The sequence below is a fragment of the Accipiter gentilis genome, chromosome Z (assembly GCF_929443795.1).
Source record: "Accipiter gentilis chromosome Z, bAccGen1.1, whole genome shotgun sequence".
Taxonomy (NCBI): Eukaryota; Metazoa; Chordata; class Aves; order Accipitriformes; family Accipitridae; genus Astur; species Astur gentilis.
This window is the reverse complement of record NC_064919.1, coordinates 75109311-75122569: the sequence shown is the minus strand read 5'-3', so window position 1 is coordinate 75122569 and position 13259 is coordinate 75109311.

Below are 13259 nucleotides of genomic sequence, written 5' to 3'. Positions count from 1 at the left end.
AAGCCACCTGGTTAGTTAATACTAGAGGATCCACCAATCGGGCTGGCCCCGCCCAACCAAGAGTTCCACATACTGTAGAAGGGGATAAAGTCCCTGTAGTGCGCATGAGGAGTATGTTAGGAAAGACAGTCTGGGTTTGTCCTCCCTCAAGCAGAGGCAAACCCATTCAAGGGGTTGTTTTTGCTCAAGGACCTGGGTACACCTGGTGGGTGATGCAGAAGGATGGGGAAGTTCGATGTGTACCTCAGGGAGATTTGATTTTGGGAGAGAATAGCCAGTGAATTGGGCTGTGTGATATTTAACTGCTAAATAACCTGCCAATGCATGTCATTGTATCTATAGTGTCTGTATGCCATATCAAGGGTATTATTGTGAGAATTATCTAAATGACTACAGGATGGACTTTTGAAACTGAGCCAAGTACAACAGCGATAGAACTTGAACTGGCACCCAGCAATTTCCTCAAGATCAACATCCTCGACCTGCAGACCAAGGGCATGAGTTGCACCAAATGTACTAGCCACAAGTTCCAGAGGCAGCATACAACAACCCAACATCTCACACCATCTCTCTCTTATCCTGAAGAACTGTTACAACAGATAGAGCCCCCAAATCGATGGACACATTAGAGGGATAGCCCATAGGCTAAAGGAACACCGTGTGTGTGTGTGTGCGAGGTCGGGGCGGGGGGGAGTCCATATACTTCTATATAAGACAAGGAAAGTAGTAGTGGTCGATTAGAAAAATGTTAAGATCTGGGCATGATGTAGATGGTATAGAATAAGGGGTGGATAATGTCCTGGGTTCAGCTGGGATAGAGTTAAGTTTTACAGGAACCTGGGAGGTGGGGGCACAGCCGGGGCAGCTGACCTGAACTAGCCAAGGAGCTATTCCATAGCATGTGACATCATGCTCAGTATATAAATGGGGAGCGGGCCGGGGGGTGGTCTCGGTTTTCGGTGGGGGAAGTGGCGGAGCGTCGGGTCCGGGGTGGTGAGCAGTTGCACTGTGCATCACTCTTTTTGTATACTTTTTCATTAGTACCGTTGTTGTTGTTGTAATTTTTCTTTGTGTTTGTCCCAGTAACCTGCCTTTATCTCAGCCCTCGAGGTTCCAGTTTTCTTTTTCTTTTCTCTCCTCCGTCTCCTCCCCATCCCACTGGAGGGGGGCGGAGGAGTGAGCGAGCGGCTGCGTGGTCCTTTGTTACCGGCTGGGCTGAAACCACGACAGTAGTGCAATTGGAAGGGCCTGATGGAGTTATCGTCAAGAAACCGATGAAAATCAATACAGGAGCTGATGTTATGATTATTTCACGATGCATTTGGCCTCCATCATGGCCATTGATCAATCCAAATTTTGGTATTGCAGGGATGGGGGCACACAAGCCACCTTAGTAAGTCAGCTACCGATTACCCATTTGTGTTCCCCGATGGTGAACACGTTACGATGCGTCCGTATATCATGACTACCCCAACTGAATTGTTTGGCCTCATAGGCCGTGATTTATTGAGCCAAATGAAGGCAATGTTAGTGACCCATCCTTTTAGGAGCCGTCACTGAGGGGCAGCCAATCCTGAAAATTAGCTGGAAAACAGATGAGCCTGTTTGGATTGATCAGTAGCTGCTAAATTCTGAAAGGCTGCTAAAAATACAAGAGTTAGTTGAGGACCAGTTGAGAGCGGGACATGTTGTTCCTTCTACTAGTCCATGGAATACATCAATATTTACCATTCCCAAGAAAAGTGGGACATGGAGACTGTTACATGATCTCAGAGCTAGGAATGCGGTGATGCATAGTATGGGAGCCCTGCAGCCAGGTTTGCCGTCTCCAGTTACGCCTCCAGAAGAATGGGATTTGTTAATTATAGATCTCAATCACATGCGTTCTTGCACCAACCCGCTAGGATGTTAGCAAAGCAATTTGACTTACCACTTACTGATGCCCAAGGTATCGTTAAAGCATGCCCCGATCGTCAAAAGGAAGGGCTGGGCTTGGGCTGTGGGGTTAACCCACGAGGTCTTTTGCCATTGCAGTTGTGGCAAATGGATGTCACCCATGTCACGTGGTTTGGTGCAAAGCGTTCTGTGCATGTGTGTATTGATACCTATCCTGCTGCCGTGTGGGCCACGGCACGAACTGGAGAAAAGGCCTTACATATTGAATGACATCTTCACGCTTCTTTTGCAGTGCTGGGGGTGCCTAAAGAAATTAAGACGGACAACGGCCCAGCCTATGGTTCTACACAATTTGCTCGATTTTGTAACTTGTGGGGAATTCACCATGGTACCGGTATTCCACATCTTCCCACAGGACAGGCTATTGTCGAATGGGCCAACCAGACCCTAAAGAACATGCTGCAAAAACAAAAGGGGGGAACTCAGGGCTTACTCCCAGAGGAACGATTGGCCAAAGCCTTATTTGTGCTAAATTATCTTAGATTGACAGGTGATCACAAAGACCCACCAATGGTAGTGCATCATGTTCTTTTACAGGCAGAAAGGACGCAACAAAGTACGGCAATCATGGTAATGTATAAGGACCCAGAATCCGGGAAATGGTGCGGATCAACAGAAGTAAAACTTACTGGGAGATCCCGGCTAAGTGGGTCAAGCCATGGCTTCGCACTGATGCTGGACCCGGAATTGTCCCAATGGCAAGTGGCATGGCACCGGCGGGTGATCCGCCAGATTCCGACTATTAATAGAGTATCACTTGTAGAGGACTTAGAACAGTGTGCCTTATTGTATATAGAACTTGCTTCAGGTAAAAAGTATGTTAAGCATAATTTGATTAAACATAGTGTGATTACGGGAAGACAGTGTGGGGTAAATGTAAAAGTTAGTTAAAGCCAAAATCAGGGGTAAGGTCTATTTCCATTAATAACCTGGGAACGAGGTTGATTGTGTTTCCACAGATACAGGCCCACGACGGACTCCTGTTCGATTTGCACGACCATCATCATCTGGAGCATCATAGATGATGCGGCAATATGAATACTACCTCAGCCAAAAACTAATGTATCGGTCACCTTGGCTAACATAACAGGTCAAGATGCTCTGTGCATCGCAACTGTATCGTAAAGCCCACGAACCAATAGACAAGATGGCTATGACTCGTGCAGCGCGCCTGGCCAGCGAGCACATGCGTCATAGATTGCAACCGAGGCGGACTTTTGGCACCCGCTGGCCACGTGTGCTAAAACCCGTTCCTCTACAAATGTATAAATACCGGGATTTTCCGAAGAGCATCGGGCTGGTGTACGGTGAGGCCATCGTTGCCTCTGTGGGGACGCCCACGGAAAGCTGGCACCTACCGATTGCTGGGCTGAGTTCGTGGAGCAAGATGGCACAAGAATGTACGGATGGTTCATCTTCCTCATAGTCCTCATGGTCTGGGTCATTAGGGGTAACGGGTTGGCTCAAAGAATTATGGGCATTGTTGTAGTTATTGTGATTATAGCTATTGTAATAATTTTACCTTGTTCAGCTTGTTAAGAAAAAATGGCATCCCAAGTTATTACGCAAGCCTAGATTGCTCAAAAACAAAAAGGGGGAATTGTTGAGGATTTCTTGGCTGGGCGAGGGCATGTGAGCAATCCAGCCATTAGGTGGGGAACAAAGCATACGTTGACAAAGTGCAGGAGCAGACAAGGACGCTGTGCCCTTGTACGCTGGGAAAAAGGAAGATAAGAAGAGCCTGACAAGCACCTCCTGGATGCCGAAGAATGAGACAAGTAACTGCTGGACACCTCGTGAAGAAGCTTGCACAGCCAATGGAGGATAAGGTAGTGTCGCGTGAACCGGGGCATTGGACCAATTAGAGTATTGTACAAGGCGCGTGCACAAGCACATAAGGTATAGAACTGTGCTAAAAGTTGTAGTAAATGGGCTTCACTTGATCACATTGGTCTGTGCGTGATTTCCCCTGTGGATCCTCCGCAACAGGAAGGCAAGGGCAACCCGGGGGCCAGTGCCCGGCTGGGGGCTGCCCGCTGCTGCCGTGCCATGCCGTGCCGTGCCGTGTGGTCCCCAGGGTGCAGGGTGGCTGGAGAAGGGGCTGCATGTCCTGGCTGTGCCGTGCTGTGCCATGCCAACCCTGGGGTGCAGCGTGAAAGGTCAAGGGGCTGCCTGCTCTTGCTGTGGCCTGCTGTGCTGTCTGGTGCCATGCTGTGCCGTGCCATGCCGTGCTGTGCCGCACTGTGCTTTGCCACAGTGCGTTGTGCCACGCTCTGCTGTGCCCTGCTGTGCCGTGCCGTGCAGTGCCATGCCGTGCCAATCCTGGGGCACAGTGTGCACGGCCGAGGGGGTTGCATGCTTTCACTGTGCCATGCCGTGCTGTGCCATCCCAGCACACGGTGTTTGTGTTGGGGGGCTGCACGCTCCTGCCCTGCTGTGCCCTGCTGTGCCGTGCTGTGCTGTGCTGTGCCATGCCGTGCCATCCCAGGGTGCAACGTGCGTGACAGAGGGGGCTGCCAGCTCTGGCTGTGCTGTCTCTGGGCAGTGTTGGTCACCTACCCCTCGAACGGGGGGGTAGGGGGGGTGTCCAGCACCCCCAGTTCTGCACTGCCCTGCCCTGCCACGGGAGGGAGAGGTCCTGGCCCAGACAGTGCCCATGCCACCGGTCCCAGCTACTGTGGAGAGGAGCCGTGCCACTGCCCAGGCAAGCTGGAGGGGGGGCTGTGGCTCGGTGCTGCCCAGGGCACCCACATGAGCCCCTGTTGCATTAAAGGGTGATGACATTTGGCAGAAGATAAACCCCCTTGTGTTCCAGCTTATGCTCAGGTATCAGAGGGGCTGGGGACAACGAGGCTTAGATTCTGAGTGATGCCCAATTCAATGCTCGAAGTCCAGTCAAGTTCCATATATATCGAACTATAATGATTAGGGATGCACTATTAGCACACTGTACTTTCTACTAGTCACGTTCAACAAACTAGAATGGCCAGACTTTAGTTGCATTCAATGAACTGTCACAGCTAGATTTTAATGAATAGTACCGTTTATTAAAGTGATGGGAGTACAGCTTTTTTTGGATTGCTGGTGATAAATACACAGTCTGCAAAGCACATGCAAATAATGATACAGTCAACCACAAGCACACTAAATGATGGAAGAAAAGAGTTGTAAAGGTTTCTAAGTTTCCCGGGAAAGCACTCGGTATAGTCCAGTGTTTGAATCTCACCCAATAGGTGTCCCTATGGAGGGGAAGAGAGGCTCAGACCATCGAGGGATCCCAGAAGTCATCGGTGTCCTTCCAATTTGTCCATGATAATATCTTTCCTAACAGCCCCCCTTTATTAAGGTCTTTTATACTATTTTCCGACTTTCAGGTGGAGCTTGAGTGACTCTATTTATACATACCTTTACCATGATTGGTATACAATCTCCTCGCTTTACTTTTAAAGGTACATGCTAGATAAAATTCAGAGCGCACGCTCAGTGAGGAGTGGTCACACCTCAGAGGCGGGTAGCCTTTGGGATGGAGGTGTGTTTTGGTATTATAATAAGCTTATAATGAGCAGAGTTCACCCAGAGGACATGATTTTGACAGAAAATGATTAACTGCAGGTCCAGGGCTGGCTCAGAGTTAACAACTATGTGGTTTATCAGTTCCATAGTACCATCCAGTTCCCATCCCTGCGGTGAGGTCGTAGAGTCTGGCTGCGGTGCTTCCATGCCACTCCACCCTCCATGTTCTTTCTCTCAGAGTCAGCACACCAAGCTCCCCTGGCATTGCTACCATCTAAGGTTGCAGGTTATATTGCTCAGGGAATTATTATGGAACCAATTCATTGCACGTCCACCATATTCTGCACTGGAGGTTTACCTTCTCTTAAGAGGTGGCCGTATCGATAAGTCACCTCCAGCAATCATTCCACACCCCCGGTCCCCAGTGCAACCTGCAGGGCCTGTGGAGGAACGAGCTAGGCTCCAACATGACCCTCTCAGCTCTGGACGCAGCCGGGACCTTCTCGGGCTCCTACCACACCGCTGTGGCGGCCACCAACAAGCAGATCCTGGTGTCACCCCTGCAAGGGGCCCAGCAGCACCCCAGTGCCAAGGGGCAGCCCACCTTCGGCTTCACCGTGCAGTGGCAGTTCGCAGGTACAGCGGTACCCGGCACGGCATCCCAGGGCAGCCAGCGATCCCCTGCCCGTGCTGGAAGCGGGGTGCCACCTCAGCTGGTCCCCCACACCCTCTGGGGCACCCAGGGAAACACTGGCTGTGGCCACAGGCTGGCCACATGCACTTGGTCCTGCCATGGGACGTGGTCGGGGAGGGCTGTCTGTCTGGGACGGGTGGCAGGGAGGTCCATCTGTCTGTCCAGGGCATGTGGTGGGGGGTGTCTGCCTGTCTGTCTGTCTGCCAGGATCAGGTAGCCCAGGTTCCCCTGTCTGGAGGCATAGGCTCTGAGCCCCCTCTGCCCCACTTGAACCCCGCCAGACTCCACCACCGCCTTTGTGGGCCAGTGCTTTGTGGACCGCCGTGGGAAGGAGACACTGGAAACCACATGGCTTTTGTGGGAAGAGGTCCCGTCCCGCAGGGACACCTGGAAAGCCACCAGGTAAGCCCTGCTCCTGCCCTCCTACCCCGCATCCCTCCTTCCCCTCCTGCTGACACGGTTTCCCTGCAGAGTCGGCACCTCCATCTTCACCCGCATCAAGTGATAGGGATGGGGACCCCAGCTGCCTGCACCCTGCTGTCTCACCTGCATCCCTGGGGCTGTCTGCTGCCCCGGTACCTGGCTGGCATCCCGCCTGCTCCCAGCATTCTGGCCAGGAAACACACCCTCACCTTGCCCTGCTGCCTCCCAGTGCCTCCCAGTGCCTCCCAGGAGCCTGCCGGTGGGGCCTCCCCTTCTCAAAGCTTGCTGCCCCCACACATGGTGCCGAATAAACCTTTCTCTGCCTGGCAGAGAGCAGTGCCCCATGTGTCCCTGGGGTGCAAGAAGCCACTCTGTGGCCATGGGCGGAGGGAGGTGGTGGCTGGGGGAGGGCAGGGCAGTGGTTTGGGGCGCTGGGAGGGATGGGGCTGGGGGACAAGGGGAGGACAGCAGCTGGGTAATCCCACTTCCTGGCCATAGCTTCGGGCCTCAGCAGATGCCTTCTTGCCTGTGCACCCCCTTGGGGTATCTGCAGGGGCCCTGCGGTGGGTGGCCCCAGGCAGCATCCCTGGTGCGGAGCAGAAGGATGCCCCACGGCCAGGGGCCAGTGAAGGCTGCATGCAGGCAAGTCAGCAAGCTCACCTGGCCTGCTCCTGCATCTCTGCACTCCAGTCTGCCCTGTGTTCCCATTAAACTCCATTTCAAGCTACTGCTCTGGGTGGGGGGGCTCGGTCCTGGGAGCACATATGGGGCAGGGCTGGGTGCCAGCCCCCACAGAGGGGAGCATGGTCACAAGCTGGGAGCCTGCGGTGTTGGGGTGGTCCAAAGTCCAGGCTGGATACTGGAGGGACCAGAGGAAGGACCTGGGACTCCAGGGGCAGCTACTGGGCAGACTGCGTGGCTAAGGCCAGATACGGGAGGGATCCCTGCTGTATCTATGTACATATGCCTGTATTTCCCACCTGATCAGCCGGAAGGTAGAACAGAAAAACACCCCTTTCGGGTGCTCAGATTCACAGGACGACATCACCTGCATGTTAACTTTATTTTGTCAGCTCATTAGGAAAGCAAGCAAGCAAACATGTCAAACAAGGACCCAATGCCCTTTGCACAGACCCATCTAACACATGAACTCACTAATTCATCACTTCAGCAGCTCATAAAGTTTCTGAGTGAATGGAACTCAAGTTCCCTAATCCATAACATGCAGCTCCTAACTGAGGTGCGCCTGAGCACCCTGGGGAGAAGCTGTGTGGGCAGGGAGAGGCATGAAGGGCTGGAAGGACCGTGCTGCCTGGGGGCTGCACAGGTGCTGGGGGAAGAGACTGTCAGATGGGGCAGGGACTTTGGGGCAGCAAGCACACAGTGCCCTGGGAAAGTGTCAGGGCCTGTCCACCATCCTCTTCCTCTCACAGTGTGCCCGCCTTCCGCCAGCCTTCCTCAGCCTCTGCTCCTCTCCCTCCTTCCCTGCTGGGCTCTGGGACTGCTCTCAGCACCCCCAGCTCCTGGCGAGTGCACGGACCAGAGCCTGTCCAGGGTATGCCCATACTGACCAAGCCCAACTGGCTGACGTGCCTGGGGGTCCAGCTTTTGATCAAAAGCCACCCCTGCATCCTCACCCTTACACCTGCATGCTGATCCTCACCCCCACATCCTCATCCTCACCCCTGCATACTCGTCTTTATGCCCGCACCCTCACCCTCACCACTGCATCCTCATCCTCACCCCTGCACCCTCATCCTCACCTCCGCCTTCCACACGCAGGTCCTCAGTCCAGCCACATTGCGCACTGGCATCCTTGGCACTGCCCTGACCACGCTGGGCTCGTTCTTGCACCCACCCTCCCCAAACACCCGCTGTGGCTGTCACCAGCACCGCGAGCAGGTCCCCAAATGCTTCTCCAAACTGTGAGGTTAAAGCCTCGGGACCCCAGTGGGGGTGGGAGGATGAGGTTGAGAGCCCTGGTGGGGGGACCCCACAGGGCGACGCAGGGTCACCAAGAGCCATGTGGGACCGGGCAGTAAGACTTCGCTTCTGTCCCTCCATCATCCCCACAGCTGCAAGTTCCCCGGCTCTTGCTGCGTCCCAAGAAGGCAGCCCACGACATAGGAGGTGGTGTAAGCAGCCTGCTTGCTAGACAGGGGAACAGAAACAGAAAGCAAAACCATAGGAAGCCATCACTGACAGTGTCACTGCCACCGCCCCACCCCGCATCTCAGCTGTCCCAACCACCCCGGCCCCGCTTCCCATATGGCCCTGTCCTTGATGCTTCAGCAGCCATCCTGCTCGCCTGCAGCAACATGGGCTGTTGCTGGCCTGATCCTGCCCCAACATCTGCATGCCTTTTGATCTTGCCTGGTACATATGACCAGGGCTGCCCACCTCCAGCCCGCAGTGCCCTGAGGTTTTTCTACTGCTGTTGGGGCAGGTTCACTTCCTTCCTCTGCTAAATCCCTGGAGCCACTGCAGATCACCAGCCATCCCCACACCCAGACCCTTGCCCTGCCCTTGCGACTCCCTGTCCTTCTGTCCATCCCCTGCAGTGACCAGGGGGCAGTTTGGGGTGCAGGGGCTCCTGCAGGACAGGGGTCAACCCCAGGCACAGCCCTCAGCCAGGGACCCCCAGGCTGGGCCATGTCAGTGGGCAGCCCTAGGGAACAATTCCTACATTCCCATCGCTGTCCTTGTTCCTGCCCATCCCCATCCCAATCCCCATCCCCAACCCCATCCCCATCCTTGTTCCAGGCCCCATCCCCAGCGTGGGAAGCTCAGCCCTGGGGGAGGCTGCACGGGAGCATCCGTGGCGGTCCCAGGGTCTGGGGAGGGACACTCATGGAAGACCCATCCGTGGAGGGAATCCTCAGCAGCAGGAGGACCCCCAGCTCCAGGTGGGATGCTGATGGGAGCTCCTGCCAAGCAGGTTGCTCTGAGGGTGGGGGATGACCTGGGGTTGTCCACGTTGCCGGGAGAGATGTGCATGGGCATGCCTTCCCTGGTGAAGGGGGCATGCATGTGGGGATCCCAACTCCCAGGGACATGCAGCGGAATTGGGGCAGGGGTAACCTGGGGACCCTGCCCCAGGGCGGTGGCTTGTCCCTGCCCGGGGAGGTGCAGTGTGGGAGAGGACAGGCAGTGCTCGGAGCTGGAGCCTTGCAGGTGGGCTGCTGCAGGGCTCTGGCTGTGCCACTTCCTTGGCTGTGCAGGAGCCCACCATGAACCCGAGGGCTCTGCCCATCCCAGTGGGCTCCCCACTGGTGCCGTGCACTGGTGCCGTGCACTGGTGCCGAGGCAGCACACGTCGCCACAGGCACGGGCAGATGTGTCCTGGGGTCACACAGCTCCCCTGGCAGGGCTGGAGTGGGCACCCCATGGGCACTGGGGGGGGTGCGGGTAGGGGGCTCAGCCTGGGGGGCAGGGGTAGGGTCTGTGTGCAGGCAGCCCCCAAGGACGCACCTGCTTTTCCCCCCGCAGTACGACGTGACTGGTTGGTGGGAGAACGAGCTGGGCTCCAGGATACACGCGTCCGAGGCTGACAGCCAGGGCAACTTCTCTGGTGAGTACCACGCCGCCGTGTCGAGCGCCCAGAAACCCATCGAGCCATCCCACCTTGTCAGCTCCCAGCACTTGGACGAGGATGGGCAGTGCTCCTTTGGCTTCACCATCAACTGGAAGAAGTTTTCTGGTTGGTAGCTGCAGTGGCAGCTGTGCCTGGATGGGATAGTTGGACGGGGAGGGGAGCTCAGGCAGGTCCCAGCACCCACCCCAATCCCTCTGCCCCCTCTCCTGTCCCCAGTCTGTCCTTCCCCGATCTCTTCCCACTCTGGACAAGTGCCTGCAGGCAGCAGGATGCCTCCCGAAACACTGTTTGGGCTAGGCAGCATCAAGAGTTGCTTTGGCAGCACCTCTGCCGCAGAGCATTTCCCTGCAAACATCGGGACCCACCCGGGCTCCATGAGCTGGTGCTCATGAAGCCCCAAAAGCAGCTGGGGTCCTCCTGGGATGCTAACAGCCACTGCTCACCCAGACTCCACAGCTGTCTTCGTGAGCCAGTGCTTTGCTGGGGGCACTGGGGAGGAGGTCCTGCCCCTTTGCCGGCCAGGCACCGATAGGCTTCCCCTTCCCCCCAGGACTGGCCACAACAACTTCACTCCAATGGGCTGAAAGGAGGAGGAAGAACCCTCTCACCTCAGCTGGGCTTGGGAGACCGGGAAGCCCCTTAGCAGCATCGGTGTGTACAAGCACCAGGGCTGTTATCAGCTCTGGGGGAACATGTCCCCAGAAACCAAATAAATTTTTTTTCTTTTAAACCCAACCTTGTGCAGTCTGTGGCTATGTCCTGGGGAAGCTGCGTGGGTGCAGGGTGAAGCTCTCATCTGGTTATTCCAGGAAGAGACTGGCTCTGAGAAATCCCCTTTTCCAGCCCAAATGGGATGGTGCATCCCCAAAGTGACCCTTTGGCATAAAACACGGGCCAGCGTTGGCTTTTCCCTCCTTAATGCTGGGTGAGCATGATGGGATGGTAAGCTGGGGGGCCATTCTGCACCCAAAAAAGCTGGCTGGGAGTCCCCCCAACTCGGAGGCAGCCCTTGGGCAGTCAGGAGTGGCATCTCAGCTGTGTCCACAATCCTGGTGAGTGGTGAGGGCTGCTCCATACCGGCAGCACAGCGCTGGTAGCTGCAGCACATCCAGCCCCAAAACGCTCCCTAGAGAAGAGTGCGGCATTTACTGGAAAGCAGTGACCCAGCAAATCCAGCCCCAAACACCAGCCTACTGGATTTTGTGACTTACTGTAATGGGCAGTGCCAGTGCTGCCTGAGTCACCCCGCCCAGCCAAAATGAATGATTTCCAAGAAACTCAGCTCCACGACTGAATCTGAAGCTTGGTCCTCAAGCCGTCCAGTCGCAAATTGACCCCAGATGGTGCTGCATGCCCTGTGCTGGCAGCCTGCCTGGGGTCTGAGCATCCTAAAGAAAGGAGTGGGCTGGTGGGGCTGCCACCTCCTGCTGCTCCCCTGGTTTTCCTGCGATGAATGCCGTGGGAGAGATTTGCTAACAGCATCCCTGGCTTTAGCAACTTCTCCACCTGCTCTGTGTTTTAGCCCGCCTCATTGCAGACTTGCCTGTGATTTGCTTTTCACGTTTTTCTCCCTTGGGTCCACCTTCCGCTTCTGGATCGATGCTGCTGTTTCTTTCTCCGTGCCTCCCTGGAATTTTTCCAGCTTTTTCAGTTCCCTTACAGCCTTCCTAAGCAGAATGCCTTTATGCCAGCCCTCTGCTGTGGTGTCCTTTGGTCTGTGCAGCCTTTTACCTGCTTTAGAGGAACCTGGGAAATCGGAAAGAGGGTGGCAGAAGGACCACAGGACACTGCTCCCACCCCAAAGCACAGCCAGGTCAGTGACAGGGCGTCCCGCTAAGCCTGCAGCTTTACTGCATGCAGCCTCCTGACTTTATTATTGCCTTCATGCCAACATTTCTCCAGGGCAGGGCTCCCCAGAGGCTGTGCAGCAGTCCTAGGGTGCTCCAGCAAGGCAGCGGTGATGACCACACTTTGAGCAGTCAGAAAACCTCTGCAGGCAGCCACAGTGCTGGTGAGAAATGCAGCAGGCATGGGCTGGCAAAGCTGTTTGCAAGGCCAGAACCCCAGCAAGGCTGTGACGCATCGAGCACCTTGGTTTTGAGGTGGCAGGTGAGAGGACATGGTGTGCCAAGGGTGCCTGCAGGCGTCTGGGGAGGGGCTGTGACTGAGGATGGTTCCCTGTGGGCATTGGGCATTCATCAGCACTGGGTTTTACCCAGCTGCAAGACCTGCTCGCAGTGCTTTGCACACTGCTTGTGTCTGCTCTGCCTCTCCGAGCCACAAACCTGGCATTGCTTGCCTCCTTCCAGCTCGGGCTCATCAGCAAGGCACAGGTGAGCAGTGGTGTCCCCTTCAGCCCCACTGCAGACCTCCCTCTGGGAGGAAAGCCAGCCCTTGCTGATGCATGGCAAGCCTTGGTCATGGTCATTCATACACCATCAATGCCTCCGGGGGCACGGGGAGCTGGAGGAGGCAGGACGCACTTGCGATCACACACAGGCAGTGTATGGCTGCTGCCGTGTCGGTCTTGCACAGGTGCTCACACATAGTGTATCGGTTAAAAAAACCCAAACAAACTAGGTTATTGGGATCTTGGCATGGGGTAATGCTGATGTAGGGGATCAAATCCCTCAGTTAGTCACTGTCAGAAAGAAGAAGGAGTCTCCATTGCAGGCGTCCTCCAGCACTTACAGGTCTTAACCACATGCAGAAGACTGTCCTATGCGACTACTTCTGCAGGGACTGTTCCTATTGACTGTTTACAAATGTCTCAATAATGAACATCTCGGTGTTACAATTACAATACAATACAATTACAATACTAATTATGATAGTCAGATGTGTTTAGGTACAGTTATAAACAGATTTAAAAGACTTATTTGTAAGTGTCTAAGAGCTCTGCCACAACATCTGTAAAAACAACCACCTGGAGCAAATACGCATACGATGTATGTAGCGGTGCAACGCAAGATTTAATCTTCCACAGATCTACTAAACACTCTTTCAAGTGTTTGCCCTTGCTCTCCACCTCTCCCCCATCTGTTCTACTCTTCTGTCTAGACTGCTTCTTTACCTCTC